The following is a 19,131-nucleotide window of genomic DNA, read 5'->3' as shown; positions in this document are numbered from 1 at the left end:
TTCCCGTGATGTTTTTCTTACTCCTACTAGTGAATGTAATGTTAGAAACCCATACAAAGCCCACCACCCAATGATGTTTTTCAGAAACCTATCCTACCTTGCCACTGCTTGTTTCCTGACCTCCCCATGCTGTCCACCCCGTGGTGCCTTTCTCCATCCTACATTGCCACTAACTGCCGATCCTCATTCAGATCCTCTGATTCACACCACCCCGTGATGTTTTTCTCACTCCTACTAGTGAAAGTAGTGTTACACACCCATACAATGCGCACCACCCCAAGATGTTTTTCAGGAAACTATACTACATTGCCACTGTATGTTTCCTGACCTCCCCATGCTGACCACCCCGTGGTGCTTTTCTCCATCCTACATTGCCACTCACTGCCTAACCTAATTCAGATCTTATGATTCACACAAACCCGTGATGATTTTTTCACTCCTACTAGTGAATGTAATGTTACACACCCATACAATGCGCACCACCCCGCGATGTTTTTCAGAAACCTATCCTACATTGCCACTGCATGTTTCCTGACTTCCCCATGATGACCACCCCGTGGTGCTTTTCTCCAACCTACATTGCGACTGACTGCCTATCCTTATTCAGCCCCTCCTATTCACACCACCCCGCGATGTTTTTCAGAAACCTATACTACATTGCCACTTCATGTTTCCTGACTTCCCCATGCTGACCACCCTGTGGTGCTTTTCTCCATCCTACATTGCCACTCACTGCCTATCCTTATTCAGACCCTCCGATTCACACCACCCCTTGATGTTTTTCTCACTCCTACTAGTGAATGTACTGTAACTCACCCATACAATGCACACCACCCCGCCATGTTTTTCAGAAACCTATCCTACATTGCCACTGCATGTTTCCTGACCTCCCATGCTGACCACCCCGTGGTGCTTTTCTCCATCCTACATTGTTACTCATGCCTATACTAATTTCAGACCCTCTGATTCACAACATTCCGTGATGTTTTTCTCAATCCTACTAGTGAATGTTTGTTACACACCCATACAATGCGCATCACCCCGCGATGTTTTTCAGATCCTATCCTACATTGCCAATGCATGTTTCCTGACCTCCCCATGCTGACCACCCCGTAGTTCTTTTCTCCGTCCTACATTTCCACACACTCTCTATCCTAATTCAGATCCTATGATTCACACCACCCCGTGATGTTTTTCTCACTCCTACTAGTGAATGTAATGTTAGAAACCCATACAATGCGCACCAACCCGCGATGTTTTTCAGAAACCTAACCTACGTTGCCACTGCATATTTCCTGACCTCCCCATGCTGACTGACCCTTGGTTGTTTGCTCCATCCTACATTGCCACTCCCTGCCTATCCTAATTCAGACCCTCCGTTTAACACCACACGGTGATGTTTTTCTCTCTCCTCCTAATGAATGTAACGTTACCCATCCATACAATGCGCACCACCCAGCGATGTTTTTCAGAAACCTGTCCTACATTGACACTGCATGTTTCCTGAACTCCCCATGCTGACCACCCCGTGGTGCTTTTCTCCATCCTACATTGCCACTCACTGTATAGCCTAATTCAGATCCTATAATTCACACCACCCCGTGATGTTTGTCTCACTCCTACTAGTGAATGTAATGTTACACACCCACACAACGCGCACCAACCTGCGATGTTTTTCAATAAACTATCCTACATTGTCACTGCATGTTTCCTGACCTCCCCATGATGACCACCCCGTGGTGCTTTTCTCCATCCTACATTGCCACTCACTGCCTATCCTATTTCAGATTTTATGATTCACACCAACGAGTGATGTGTTTCTCAATCCTACTAGTGAATGTAATGTTACACACCCATACAATGCGCACCACCACGCGATGTTTTTCAGAAACCAATCCTACACTTCCACGGCATGTTTCCTGACTTCCCCATGCTGACCACCCCACGGTGCTTTTCTACATCCTACATTGCCACTCACTGCCTAATCTTATTCAGATCCTATGATTCACACCTTCCCGTGATGTTTTTCTTACTCCTACTAGTGAATGTAATGTTAGAAACCCATACAAAGCCCACCACCCAATGATGTTTTTCAGAAACCTATCCTACCTTGCCACTGCTTGTTTCCTGACCTCCCCATGCTGTCCACCCCGTGGTGCCTTTCTCCATCCTACATTGCCACTAACTGCCGATCCTCATTCAGATCCTCTGATTCACACCACCCCGTGATGTTTTTCTCACTCCTACTAGTGAAAGTAGTGTTACACACCCATACAATGCGCACCACCCCAAGATGTTTTTCAGGAAACTATACTACATTGCCACTGTATGTTTCCTGACCTCCCCATGCTGACCACCCCGTGGTGCTTTTCTCCATCCTACATTGCCACTCACTGCCTAACCTAATTCAGATCTTATGATTCACACAAACCCGTGATGATTTTTTCACTCCTACTAGTGAATGTAATGTTACACACCCATACAATGCGCACCACCCCGCGATGTTTTTCAGAAACCTATCCTACATTGCCACTGCATGTTTCCTGACTTCCCCATGATGACCACCCCGTGGTGCTTTTCTCCAACCTACATTGCGACTGACTGCCTATCCTTATTCAGCCCCTCCTATTCACACCACCCCGCGATGTTTTTCAGAAACCTATACTACATTGCCACTTCATGTTTCCTGACTTCCCCATGCTGACCACCCTGTGCTGCTTTTCTCCATCCTACATTGCCACTCACTGCCTATCCTTATTCAGACCCTCCGATTCACACCACCCCTTGATGTTTTTCTCACTCCTACTAGTGAATGTACTGTAACTCACCCATACAATGCACACCACCCCGCCATGTTTTTCAGAAACCTATCCTACATTGCCACTGCATGTTTCCTGACCTCCCATGCTGACCACCCCGTGGTGCTTTTCTCCATCCTACATTGTTACTCATGCCTATACTAATTTCAGACCCTCTGATTCACAACATTCCGTGATGTTTTTCTCAATCCTACTAGTGAATGTTTGTTACACACCCATACAATGCGCACCACCCCGCGATGTTTTTCAGATCCTATCCTACATTGCCAATGCATGTTTCCTGACCTCCCCATGCTGACCACCCCGTAGTTCTTTTCTCCGTCCTACATTTCCACACACTCTCTATCCTAATTCAGATCCTATGATTCACACCACCCCGTGATGTTTTTCTCACTCCTACTAGTGAATGTAATGTTAGAAACCCATACAATGCGCACCAACCCGCGATGTTTTTCAGAAACCTAACCTACGTTGCCACTGCATATTTCCTGACCTCCCCATGCTGACAGACCCTTGGTTGTTTGCTCCATCCTACATTGCCACTCCCTGCCTATCCTAATTCAGACCCTCCGTTTAACACCACACGGTGATGTTTTTCTCTCTCCTCCTAATGAATGTAACGTTACCCATCCATACAATGCGCACCACCCAGCGATGTTTTTCAGAAACCTGTACTACATTGACACTGCATGTTTCCTGAACTCCCCATGCTGACCACCCTGTGGTGCTTTTCTCCATCCTACATTGCCACTCACTGTATAGCCTAATTCAGATCCTATAATTCACACCACCCCGTGATGTTTGTCTCACTCCTACTAGTGAATGTAATGTTACACACCCACACAACGCGCACCAACCTGCGATGTTTTTCAATAAACTATCCTACATTGTCACTGCATGTTTCCTGACCTCCCCATGATGACCACCCCGTGGTGCTTTTCTCCATCCTACATTGCCACTCACTGCCTATCCTAATTGAGACCCTCCGATTCGCACCACCCTGTAATGTTTTTCTCACTCCTACTAGTGAATGTAATGTTACACACACATACAATGCGCACCACCTCGCGATGATTTTCAGGAAACTATCCTACATTGCCACTGTATGTTTCCTGACCTCCCCATGCTGACCACCCCTTGGTTCTTTTCTCCATCCTACATTGCGACTCACTGCCTAACCTAATTCAGATCTTATGATTCACACAACCCAGTGATGTTTTTTCACTCCTACTAGTGAATGTAATGTTACACACCCATACAATGCGCATCACCCCGCGATGTTTTTCAGAAACCTATCCTACATTGCCACTGCATGTTTCCTGACTTCCCCATGCTGACCACCCTGTGGTGCTTTTCTCCATCCTACATTGGCACTCACTGCCTATCCTAATTGAGACCCTCCGATTCGCACCACCCTGTAATGTTTTTCTCACTCCTACTAGTGAATGTAATGTTACACACACATACAATGCGCACCACCTCGCGATGTTTTTCAGGAAACTATCCTACATTGCCACTGTATGTTTCCTGACCTCCCCATGCTGACCACCCCTTGGTTCTTTTCTCCATCCTACATTGCGACTCACTGCCTAACCTAATTCAGATCTTATGATTCACACAACCCAGTGATGTTTTTTCACTCCTACTAGTGAATGTAATGTTACACACCCATACAATGCGCATCACCCCGCGATGTTTTTCAGAAACCTATCCTACATTGCCACTGCATGTTTCCTGACTTCCCCATGCTGACCAACCTGTGGTGCTTTTCTCCATCCTACACTGTTACTCATGCCTATACTAATTCAGACCCTCTGATTCACACCACCCCGTGATGTTTTTCTCAATCCTACTAGTGAATGTAATGTTACTCACCCATACAATGCGCACCACCCCGCGATGTTTTTCAGATCCTATCCTACATTGCCAATGCATCTTTCCTGACTTCCCCATGCTGACCACCCCACGGTGCTTTTATACATCCTACATTGCCATTCACTGCCTAATCTTATTCAGATCCTATGATTCACACCTCCCCGTGATGTTTTTCTTACTCCGACTAGTGAATGTAATGTTAGAAATCCATACAAAGCCCACCACCCCATGATGTTTTTCAGAAACCTATCCTACCTTGCCACTGCTTGTTTCCTGACCTCCCCATGCTGTCCACCCCGTGGTGCTTTTCTCCATCCTACATTGCCACTCACTGCCTATCCTAATTGAGACCCTCCGATTCGCACCACCCTGTAATGTTTTTCTCTCTCCTACTAGTGAATGTAATGTTACACACACATACAATGCGCACCACCTCGCAATGTTTTTCAGGAAACTATCCTACATTGCCACTGTATGTTTCCTGACCTCCCCATGCTGACCACCCCTTGGTGCTTTTCTCCATCCTACATTGCGACTCACTGCCTAACCTAATTCAGATCTTATGATTCACACAACCCAGTGATGTTTTTTCACTCCTACTAGTGAATGTAATGTTACACACCCATAAAATGCGCATCACCCCGCGATGTTTTTCAGAAACCTATCCTACATTGCCACTGCATGTTTCCTGACTTCCCCATGCTGACCACCCTGTGGTGCTTTTCTCCATCCTACATTGGCACTCACTGCCTATCCTAATTGAGACCCTCCGATTCGCACCACCCTGTAATGTTTTTCTCACTCCTACTAGTGAATGTAATGTTACACACACATACAATGCGCACCACCTCGCGATGTTTTTCAGGAAACTATCCTACATTGCCACTGTATGTTTCCTGACCTCCCCATGCTGACCACCCCTTGGTTCTTTTCTCCATCCTACATTGCGACTCACTGCCTAACCTAATTCAGATCTTATGATTCACACAACCCAGTGATGTTTTTTCACTCCTACTAGTGAATGTAATGTTACACACCCATACAATGCGCATCACCCCGCGATGTTTTTCAGAAACCTATCCTACATTGCCACTGCATGTTTCCTGACTTCCCCATGCTGACCAACCTGTGGTGCTTTTCTCCATCCTACACTGTTACTCATGCCTATACTAATTCAGACCCTCTGATTCACACCACCCCGTGATGTTTTTCTCAATCCTACTAGTGAATGTAATGTTACTCACCCATACAATGCGCACCACCCCGCGATGTTTTTCAGATCCTATCCTACATTGCCAATGCATCTTTCCTGACTTCCCCATGCTGACCACCCCACGGTGCTTTTCTACATCCTACATTGCCATTCACTGCCTAATCTTATTCAGATCCTATGATTCACACCTCCCCGTGATGTTTTTCTTACTCCGACTAGTGAATGTAATGTTAGAAATCCATACAAAGCCCACCACCCCATGATGTTTTTCAGAAACCTATCCTACCTTGCCACTGCTTGTTTCCTGACCTCCCCATGCTGTCCACCCCGTGGTGCTTTTCTCCATCCTACATTGCCACTCACTGCCTATCCTAATTGAGACCCTCCGATTCGCACCACCCTGTAATGTTTTTCTCTCTCCTACTAGTGAATGTAATGTTACACACACATACAATGCGCACCACCTCGCAATGTTTTTCAGGAAACTATCCTACATTGCCACTGTATGTTTCCTGACCTCCCCATGCTGACCACCCCTTGGTGCTTTTCTCCATCCTACATTGCGACTCACTGCCTAACCTAATTCAGATCTTATGATTCACACAACCCCGTGATGTTTATTCACTCCTACTAGTGAATGTAATGTTACACACCCATACAATGCGCATCACCCCGCGATGTTTTTCAGAAACCTATCCTACATTGCCACTGCATGTTTCCTGACTTCCCCATGATGACCACCCTTTGGTGCTTTTCTCCACCCTACATTGCAACTGACTGCCTATCCTTATTCAGCCCCTCCTATTCACACCACCCCGCGATGTTTTTCAGAAACCTATACTACATTGCCACTTCATGTTTCCTGACCTCCCCATGCTGACCACCCCGTGGTAATTTTCTCCATCCTACATTGTTACTCATGCCTATACTAATTCAGACCCTCTGATTCACACCACCCCGTGATGTTTTTCTCAATCCTACTAGTGAATGTAATGTTACACACCCATACAATGCGCACCACCCCGCGATGTTTTTGAGAAACCTATCCTACATTGCCAATGCATGTTTCCTGACCTCCCCATGCTGACCACGCCGTAGTTCTTTTCTCCGTCCTACATTTCCACACACTGCCTATCCTAATTCATATCCTATGATTCACACCACCCTGTGATGTTTTCCTCAATCCAACTAGTGAATGTAATGTAACACACCCATACAATGCGCACCACCCCCGATGTTTTTCAGAAACCTCTCCTACATTGCCACTGCATGTTTCCTGACTTCCACATGCTGACCAACCCACGGTGCTTTTCTACCTCCTACATTGCCACTCACTGCCTATTCTTATTCAGATCCTATGATTCACACCTCCCCGTGATGTTTTTCTTACTCCTACTATGAATGTAATGTTAGAAATCCATACAATGCGCACCACCCCATGATGTTTTTCAGAAACCTATCCAATCCTTGGCACTGCTTGTTTCCTGACCTCCCCATGCTGTCCACCCCGTGGTGCTTTTCTCCATCCTACATTGCCAGTAACTGCCGATCCTCATTCAGATCCTGCGATTCACACCACCCCGTGATGTTTTTCTCACTCCTACTAGTGAAAGTAGTGTTACACACCCATACAATGCGCATCACCCCGCGATGTTTTTCAGAATCCTATCCAACATTGCCAGTGCACGTTTCTTGACCGCCCCCTGCTGACCACACCGTGGTGCTTATCTCCATCCTACATTGCCACTCCCTGCCTATACTAATTCAGATCCTATGATTCACACCACCCCGTGATGTTTTTCTCACTCCTAATAGTGAATGTAATGTTAGAAACCCATACAATGCGCACCACCCCGCGATGTTTTTCAGAAACCTAACCTACGTTGCCATTGCATGTTTCCTGACCTCCCCATGCTGATCGACCCTTGGTTGTTTGCTCCTTCCTACATTCCCACTCCCTGCCTATCCTAATTCAGACCCTCCGTTTAACACCACACGGTGATGTTTTTCTCTCTCCTCCTAATGAATGTAACGTTACACATCCATACAATGCGCACCACCCAGCGATGTTTTTCAGAAACCTGTCCTACATTGCCACTGCATGTTTGCTGAACTCCCCATGCTGACCACCCCGTGGTGCTTTTCTCCATCCTACATTGCCACTCACTGTATATCCTAATTCAGATCCTATAATTCACACCACCCCGTGATGTTTTTCTCACTCCTACTAGTGAATGTAATGTTACACACCCACACAACGCGCACGAACCCGCGATGTTTTTCAGAAAACTATCCTACATTGTCACTGCATGTTTCCTGACCTCCCCATGATGACCACCCCGTGGTGCTTTTCTCCATCCTACATTGCCACTCACTGCCTATCCTATTTCAGATTTTATGTTTCACACCAACGAGAGATGTGTTTCTCAATCCTACTAGTGAATGTAATGTTACACACCCATACAATGCGCACCACCACGCGATGTTTTTCAGAAACCAATCCTACACTTCCACGGCATGTTTCCTCACCACCCCATGCTGACCACCCCGTGGTGCTTTTCTACATCCTACATTGGCAGTGACTACCTATCCTTATTCAGACCCTCCGATTCACACCACCCCGTGATGGTTTTCTCACTCCTACTAGTGAAAGTAATGTTACACACCCATACAATGCACACCACCACGCGATGTTTTTCCGAAACCTATCCTATATTTCCGCTGTATGTTTGCAGACCTCCCCATGCTGACCACCCCGTGGTGCTTTTCTCCATCCTACATTGCCACTCACTGCCTATCCTAATTGAGACCCTCCGATTCGCACCACCCTGTAATGTTTTTCTCACTCCTACTAGTGAATGTAATTTACACACACATACAATGCGCACCACCTCGCGATGTTTTTCAGCAAACTATCCTACATTGCCACAGTTTGTTTCCTGACCTCCCAATGCTGACCACCCCTTGGTGCTTTTCTCCATCCTACATTGCGACTCACTGCCTAACCTAATTCAGATCTTATGATTCACACAACCCCGTGATGTTTTTCACTCCTACTAGTGAATGTAATGTTACACACCCATACAATGCGCATCACCCCGCGATGTTTTTCAGAAACCTATCCTACATTGCCACTGCATGTTTCCTGACTTCCCCTTGATGACCACCCTGTGGTGCTTTTTTCCATCCTACATTGCAACTGACTGCCTATCCTTATTCAGCCCCTCCTATTCACACCACCCCGCGATGTTTTTCAGAAACCTATCCTACATTGCCACTTCATGTTTCCTGACCTCCCCATGCTGACCACCCTGTGGTGCTGTTCTCCATCCTACATTGCCACTCACTGCCTATCCTTATTCAGACCCTCCGATTCACACCACCCCGTGATGTTTTTCTCACTCCTACTAGTGAATGTGCTGTTACACACCCATACAATGCGCACCACCCCACCATGTTTTTCAGAAACCTATCCTACATTGCCAATGCATGTTTCCTGACCTCCCATGCTGACCACCCCGTGGTGCTTTTCTCCATCCTACATTGTTACTCATGCCTATACTAATTCAGACCCTCTGATTCACACCACCCCGTGATGTTTTTCTCAATCCTACTAGTGAATGTAATGTTACACACCCATACAATGCGCACCACCCCACGATGTTTTTCAAGAAACTATACTACATTGCCACTGTATGTTTCCTGACCTCCCCATGCTGACCACCCCGTGGTGCTTTTCTCCATCCTACATTGCCACTCACTGCCTAACCTAATTCAGATCTTATGATTCACACAACCCCGTGATGTTTTTTTCACTCCTACTAGTGAATGTAATGTTACACACCCATACAATGCGCACCACCCCGTGATGTTTTTCAGAAACCTATCCTACATTGCCACTGCATGTTTCCTGACTTCCCCATGATGACCACCCCGTCATGCTTTTCTCCAACCTACATTGCGACTGACTGCCTATCCTTATTCAGCCCCTCCTATTCACACCACCCCGTGATGTTTTTCTCACTCCTACTAGTGAATGTACTGTAACTCACCCATACAATTCACACCAAACCGCCATGTTTTTCAGAAACCTATCCTACATTTCCACTGCATGTTTCCTGACCTCCCATGCTGACCACCCCGTGGTGCTTTTCTCCATCCTACATTGTTACTCATGCCTATACTAATTTCAGACCCTCTGATTCACAACACTCCGTGATGTTTTTCTCAATCCTACTAGTGAATGTTTGTAACACACCCATACAATGCGCACCACCCCGCAATGTTTTTCAGATCCTATCCTACATTGCCAATGCATGTTTCCTGACCTCCCCATGCTGACCACCCCGTAGTTCTTTTCTCCGTCCTACATTTCCACACAGTCTCTATCCTAATTCAGATCCTATGATTCACACCACCCCGTGATGTTTTTCTCACTCCTACTAGTGAATGTAATGTTAGAAACCCATACAATGCGCACCACCCCGCGATGTTTTTCAGAAACCTAACCTACGTTGCCACTGCATGTTTCCTGACCTCCCCATGCTGACCGACCCTTGGTTGTTTGCTCCATCCTACATTGCCACTCCCTGCCTATCCTAATTCAGACCCTCCGTTTAACACCACACGGTGATGTTTTTCTCTCTCCTCCTAATGAATGTAACGTTACACATCCATACAATGCGCACCACCCAGCAATGTTTTTCAGAAACCTGTCCTACATTGCCACTGCATGTTTCCTGAACTCCCCATGCTGACCACCCCGTGGTGCTCTTCTCCATCCTACATTGCCACTCACTGTATATCCTAATTCAGATCCTATAATTCACACCACCCCGTGATGTTTTTCTCACTCCTACTAGTGAATGTAATGTTACACACCCACACAACGCGCACCAACCTGCGATGTTTTTCAGAAAACTATCCTACATTGTCACTGCATGTTTCCTGACCTCCCCATGATGACCACCCCGTGGTGCTTTTCTCCATCCTACATTGCCACTCACTGCCTATCCTATTTCAGATTTTATGATTCACACCAACCAGTGATGTGTTTCTCAATCCTACTAGTGAATGTAATGTTACACACCCATACAATGCGCACCACCACGCGATGTTTTTCAGAAACCAATCCTACACTTCCACGGCATGTTTCCTCACCACCCCATGCTGACCACCCCGTGGTGCTTTTCTACATCCTACATTGGCAGTGACTGCCTATCCATATTCAGACCCTCCAATTCACACCACCCCGTGATGGTTTTCTCACTCCTACTAGTGAAAGTAATGTTACACACCCATACAATGCACACCACCCCGCGATGTTTTTCCGAAACCTATTCTATATTTCCGCTGTATGTTTCCAGACCTCCCCATGCTGACCACCCCGTGGTGCTTTTCTCCATCCTACATTGCCACTCACTGCCTATCCTAATTGAGACACTCCGATTCGCACCACCCTGTAATATTTTTCTCACTCCTACTAGTGAATGTAATGTTACACACCCATACAGTGCGCACCACCCCGCGATGTTTTTCAGGAAACTATATTACATTGCCACTGTATGTTTCCTGACCTCCCCATGCTGACCACCCCGTGGTGCTTTTCTCCATCCTACATTGCCACTCACTGCCTAACCTAATTCAGATCTTATGATTCACACAACCCCGTTATGTTTTTTTCACTCCTACTAGTGAATGTAATGTTACACACCCATAAAACGCGCACCACCCCGCGATGTTTTTCAGAAACCTATCCTACATTGCCACTGCATGTTTTTTGACTTCCCCATGATGACCACCCCGTGGTGCTTTTCTCCATCCTACATTGCGACTGACTGCCTATCCTTATTCAGCCCCTCCTATTCACACCACCCCGCGATGTTTTTCAGAAACCTATCCTACATTGCCACTTCATGTTTCCTGACCTCCCCATGCTGACCACCCTCTGGTGCTTTTCTCCATCCTACATTGCCACTCACTGCCTATACTTATTCAGACCCTCCGATTCACACCAACCTGTGATGTTTTTCTCACTCCTACTAGTGAATGTGCTGTTACACACCCATACAATGCGCACCACCCCGCCATGTTTTTCAGAAACCTATCCTACATTGCCACTGCATGTTTCCTGACCTCCCATGCTGACCACCCCGTGGTGCTTTTCTCCATCCTACATTGTTACTCATGCCTATACTAATTCAGACCCTCTGATTCACACCACCCCGTGATGTTTTTCTCAATCCTACTAGTGAATGTAATGTTACACACCCATACAATGCGCACCACCCCGCGATGTTTTTCAGATCCTATCCTACATTGCCAATGCATCTTTCCTGACTTCCCCATGCTGACCACCCCACGGTGCTTTTCTACATCCTACATTGCCACTCACTGCCTAATCTTATTCAGATCCTATGATTCACACCTCCCCGTGATGTTTTTCTTACTCCTACTAATGAATGTAATGTTAGAAACCCATACAAAGCCCACCACCCCATGATGTTTTTCAGAAACCTATCCTACCTTGCCACTGCTTTTTCCTGACCTCCCCATGCTGTCCACCCCGTGGTGCTTTTCTCCATCCTACATTGCCAGTAACTGCCGATCCTCATTCAGATCCTCCAATTCACACCACCCTGTGATGTTTTTCTCACTCCTACTAGTGAAAGTAGTGTTACACACCCATACAATGCGCACCACCCCAAGATGTTTTTCAGAAACCTATCCTACGTTGCCACTGCATGTTTCCTGACCTCCACATGCTGACTGCCCCTTGGTCCTTTTCTCCATCCTACATTGCCACTCACGGCCTATCCTAATTCAGACCCTCCGTTTAACACCACACTGTGATGTTTTTTCTCTCTCCTCCTAATGAATGTAACGTTACACATCCATACAATGCGCACCACCCAGCGATGTTTTTTCAGAAACCTGTCCTACATTGTCACTGCATGTTTCCTGAACTCCCCATGCTGACCACCCCGTGGTGCTTTTCTCCATCCTACATTGCCACTCACTGTATATCCTAATTCAGATCCTATGATTCACACCACCCCGTGATGCTTTTCTCACTCCTACTAGTGAATGTAATGTTACAAACCCACACAACGCGCACCACCCCGCGATGTTTTTCAGAAAACTATCCTACATTGCCACTGCATGTTTCCTGACCTCCCCATGATGACCACCCCGTGGTGCTTTTCTCCATCCTACATTGACACTCACTACCTATCCTTATTCAGCCCCTCTTATTCACACCAGCCCGCAATGTTTTTCAGAAATCTGTCCTACATTGTCATTTCTTGTTTCCTGAATTCCCCATGCTGACCTCCCCATGGTGCTTTTCTCCATCCTACATTGCCACTCACTGCCTATCCTAATTCAGATTTTATGTTTCACACAAACCAGTGATGTGTTTCTCAATCCTACTAGTGAATGTAATGTTACATACCCATACAATACGCACCACCCCGGGATGTTTTTCCGAAACCTATCTTACATTTCCACTGCATGTTTCCTGACCTCCGCATGCTGACCACCCCGTGGTGCTTTTCGCCATTCTACATTGCCACTCACTGCCTATCCTAATTCAGAATCTCCGATTCGCACCCCGTAATGTTTTTTCTCACTTCCACTAGTGAATGTAATGTTAGAAACCCATAAAATGCACACCACCCCGCGATGTTTTTCAGAAAACTATCCTATATTGCCACTGCAAGTTTCCTGACCTCGACATGCTGACCACCCAGTGCTGCTTTTCTCCATCCTACATTGACACTCACTGCCTATCCTAATTCAGACAATCCAATTCACACCACCCCTTGATGGTTTTCTCACTCCTACTTGTGAATGTAATGTTACACACCCATACATTTCACACCACCGGCGATGTTTTTCCGAAACCTATCCTACATTGCCACTGCATGTTTCCTGACCTCCCCATGCTGACCACCCCGTGGTGCTTTTCTCCATCCTATATTGCCACTCACTGCCTATCCTAATTGAGACCCTCCGATTCTCACCACCCCGTAATGTTTTTCTCACTCCTACTAGTGAATGTAATGTTACACACCCATACAATGCGCACCACCCCGCGATGTTTTTCAGGAAACTATACTACATTGCCACTGTATGTTTCCTGACCTCCCCATGCTGACCACCCCGTGGTGCTTTTCTCCATCCTACATTGCCACTCACTGCCTAACCTAATTCAGATCTTATGATTCACACAAGCCCGTTATGTTTTTTTCACTCCTACTAGTGAATGTAATGTTACACACCCATAAAATGCGCACCACGCCGCGATGTTTTTCAGAAACCTATCCTACATTGCCACTGCATGTTTCCTGACTTCCCCATGATGACCACCCCGTGGTGCTTTTCTCCATCCTACATTGCGACTGACTGCCTATCCTTATTCAGCCCCTCCTATTCACACCACCCCGCGATGTTTTTCAGAAACCTATCCTACATTGCCACTTCATGTTTCCTGACCTCCGCATGCTGACCACCCTCTGGTGCTTTTCTCCATCCTACATTGCCACTCACTGCCTATCCTTATTCAGACCCTCCGATTCACACCAACCCGTGATGTTTTTCTCACTCCTACTAGTGAATGTACAGTAATACACCCATACAATGCACACCACCCCGCCATGTTTTTCAGAAACCTATCCTACATTGCCACTGCATGTTTCCTGACCTCCCATGCTGACCACCCCGTGGTGCTTTTCTCCATCCTACATTGTTACTCATGCCTATACTAATTTCAGACCCTCTGATTCACAACACCCCGTGATGTTTTTCTCAATCCTACTAGTGAATGTAATGTTACACACCCATACAATGCCCACCACCCCACGATGTTTTTCAGATCCTATCCTACATTGCCAATGCATGTTTCCTGACCTCCCCATGCTGACCACCCCGTAGTTCTTTTCTCCTTCCCAAATTTCCACACACTGTCTATCCTAATTCAGATCCTATGATTCACACCACCTCGTGATGTTTTTCTCAATCCTACTACTGAATGTAATGTTACACACACATACAATGTGCACTACCCCGCGATGTTTTTCAGAAACCTCTCCTACATTGCCACTGCATGTTTCCTGACTTCCCCATGCTGACCACCCCATGGTGCTTTTCTACATCCTACATTGCCACTCACTGCCTAATCTTATTCAGATCCTATGATTCACTCTTCCCCGTGATGTTTTTCTTACTCCTACTAGTGAATATAATGTTAGAAACCCATACAATGCGCACCACCCCATGATGTTTTTCAGAAACCTATCCTACCTTGCCACTGCTTGTTTCCTGACCTCCCCATTCTGTCCACCTCGTGGTGCTTTTCTCCATCCAACATTGCCACTCCCTGCCGAGCCTCATTCAGATCCTCCGATTCACACCACCCCGTGATGTTTTTCTCACTCCTACTAGTGAAAGTAGTGTTACACACCCATACAATGCGCACCACCCCAAGATGTTTTTCAGAATCCTATCCAACATTGCCAGTTCACGTTTCTTGACCGCCCCATGCTGACCACACCGTGGTGCTTATCTCCATCCTACATTGCCACTCCCTGCCTATCCTAATTCAGATCCTATGATTCACAACACCCCGTGATGTTTTTGTCACTCCTACTAGTGAATGTAATGTTAGAAACCCATACAATGCGCACCACCCAGCGATGTTTTTCAGAAACCTGTCCTACATTGCCACTGCATGTTTCCTGAACTCCCCATGCTGACCACCCCGTGGTGCTTTTCTCCATCGTACATTTCCACTCACTGTATATCCTAATTCAGATCCTATGATTCACACCACCCCGTGATGTTTTTCTCACTCCTATTAGTGAATGTAATATTACACACCCACACAATGCGCACCACCCCGCGATGTTTTTCAGAAAACTATCCTACATTGCCAATGCATGTTTCCTGACCTCCCCATGCTGACCACCCGTGGTGCTTATCTCCATCCTACATTGCCACTTACTACCTAACCTAATTGAGATCTTATGATTCACACCACCCCGTGATGTTTTTCTCACTCCTACTAGTGAATGTAATGTTACACACCCACACAACGCGCACCACCCCGAGAAGTTTTTCAGAAAACTATCCAACATTGCCACTGCCTGTTTCCTGACCTCCCCATGATGACCACCCCGTGGTGCTTTTCTCCATCCTACATTGCCACTCACTACCTATCCTTATTCAGCCCCGCTTATTCACACCACCCCGCAAAGTTTTTCAGAAACCTGTCCTACTTTGCCATTTCATGTTTCCTGAATTCCCCATGCTGACCTCCCCGTGGTGCTTTTCTCCATCCTACATTGCCACTCACTGCCTATCGTAATTCAGATTTTATATTTCACACCAACCAGTGATGTGTTTCTTAATCCTACTAGTGAATGTAATGATACACACCCATACAATGCGCACCACACCGCGATGTTTTTTCAGACACCAATCCTACAGTTCCACTGCATGTTTCCTGACCACCCCAAGCTGACCACCCCGTGGTGCTTTTCTACATCCTACATTGGCAGTGACTGCCTATCCTTATTCAGACCCTCCGATTCACACCACCCCATGATGGTTTTCTCACTCCTACTAGAGAAAGTAATGTTACACACCCATACAATGCACACCACCCCGCGATGTTTTTCCGAAACCTATCTTACATTTCCACTGCATGTTTCCTGACCTCCCCATGCTGACCACCCCGTGGTGCTTTACACCATCCTACATTGCAACTCACTGCCTATCCTAATTCAGACCCTCCGATTCGCACCCCGTAATGTTTTATCTCACTTCTACTAGTGAATGTATTGTTAGAAACCCATACAATGCGCACCACCCCGCAATGTTTTTCAGAAACCTATCCTACATTGCCACTGGATGTTTCCTGAACTCCCCATGCTGATCACCCCGTGGTGCTTTTCTCCATCCTACATTGCCAATCACTGCGTATCCTTATTCAGATCCTATGATTCACACCACCCCGTGATGTTTTTCTCACTCCTACTGGTGAATGCCATGTTAAACACCCACACAATGCGTACCACCCCGTGATGTTTTTCAGAAAACTATCCTACATTCCCACTGCATGTTTCCTGACCTCCCCATGCTGACCACCCCGTGGTGCTTTTCTCCATCCTATATTGCCACTCACTGCCTATCCTAATTGAGACACTCCGATTCTCACCACCCCATAATGTTTTTCTCACTCCTACTAGTGAATGTAATGTTTCACACCCATACAATGCGCACCACACCGCGATGTTTGTCAGGAAACTATACTACATTGCCACTGTATGTTTCCTGACCTCCCCATGCTGACCATCCCGTGGTGCTTTTCTCCATCCTACATTGCCACTCACTGCCTATCCTTATTCAGACCCTCCGATTCACACCACCCCGTGATATTTTTCTCACTCCTACTAGTGAATGTACTGTAACACACCCATATAATGCACACCACCCCGCCATGTTTTTCAGAAACCTATCCTACTTTGCCACTGGATGTTTCCTGACCTCCCCATGCTGACCACCCCGTGGTGCTTTTCTCCATCCTACATTGTTACTCATGCCTATACTAATTTCAGACCCTTTGATTCACAACACCCCGTGATGTTTTTCTCAATCCTACTAGTGAATGTAATGTTACACACCCATACAATGCGCACCACCCCGCGATGTTTTTCAGATCCTATCCTACATTGCCAATGCATGTTTCCTGACCTCACCATGCTGACCACCCCGTAGTTCTTTTTCCTTCCCAAATTTCCACACACTGTCTATCCTAATTCAGACCCTATGATTCACACCACCCCGTGATGTTTTTCTCAATCCTACTAGTGAATCTAATGTTACACACACATACAATGCGCACCACCCCGCGATGTTTTTCAGAAACCTCTCCTACATTGCCACTGCATGTTTCCTGACTTCCCCATGCTGACCACCCCACGGTGCTTTTCTACATCCTACATTGCCACTCACTGCCTAATCTTATTCAGATCCTATGATTCACACCTCCCCGTGATGTTTTTCTTACTCCTACTAGTGAATGTAATGTTAGAAACCCATACAATGCGCACCACCCCATGATGTTTTTCAGAAACCTATCCTACCTTGCCACTGCTTGTTTCCTGACCTCCCCATGCTGTCCACCCCGTGGTGCTTTTCTCCATCCAACATTGCCACTCCCTGCCGATCCTCATTCAGATCCTCCGATTCACACCACCCCGTGATGTTTTTCTCACTCCTACTAGTGAAAGTAGTGTTACACACCCATACAATGCGCACCACCCCACGATGTTTTTCAGAATCCTATCCAACATTGCCAGTTCACGTTCCTTTACCGCCCCATGCTGACCACACCGTGGTGCTTATCTCCATCCTACATTGCCACTCCCTGCCTATCCTAATTCAGATCCTATGATTCACACCACCCCGTGATGTTTTTCTCACTCCTACTAGTGAATGTAATGTTAGAAACCCATACAATGCGCACCACCCCGCGATGTTTTTCAGAAACCTATCCTACGTTGCCACTGCATGTTTCCTGACCTCCACATGCTGACCGCCCCTTGGTCCTTTTCTCCATCCTACATTGCCACTCACTGCCTATCCTAATTGAGACCCTCCGTTTAACACCACACCGTGATGTTTTTCTCTCTCCTCCTAATGAATGTAACGTTACACATCCATACAATGCGCACCACCCAGCGATGTTTTTTAGAAACCTGTCCTACATTGCCGCTGCATGTTTCCTGAACTCCCCATGCTGAGAACCCCGTGGTGCTTTTCTCCATCCTACATTGCCACTCACTGTATATCCTAATTCAGATCCTATGATTCACACCACCCCGTGATGTTTTTCTCACTCCTATTACTGAATGTAATGTTACACACCCACACAATGCGCACCACCCCGCGATGTTTTTCAGAAAACTATCCTACATTGCCAATGCATGTTTCCTTACCTTGCCATGCTGACCACCCGTGGTGCTTATCTCCATCCTACATTGCCACTTTCTACCTAACCTAATTGAGATCTTATGTTTCACACCACCCCGTGATGTTTTTCTCACTCCTACAAGTGAATGTAATGTTACACACCCACACTACGCGCACTACCCCGAGATGTTTCTCTGAAAACTATCCTACATTGCCACTGCATGTTTCCTTACCTCCCCATGATGACCA

This window comes from Cavia porcellus, unplaced genomic scaffold (genome assembly GCF_034190915.1).
Source record: "Cavia porcellus strain 051 isolate PalLab524CR breed Dunkin Hartley unplaced genomic scaffold, mCavPor4.1 scaffold_19, whole genome shotgun sequence".
Lineage (NCBI taxonomy): Eukaryota > Metazoa > Chordata > Mammalia > Rodentia > Caviidae > Cavia > Cavia porcellus.
This window is presented reverse-complemented; position numbering follows the sequence as displayed.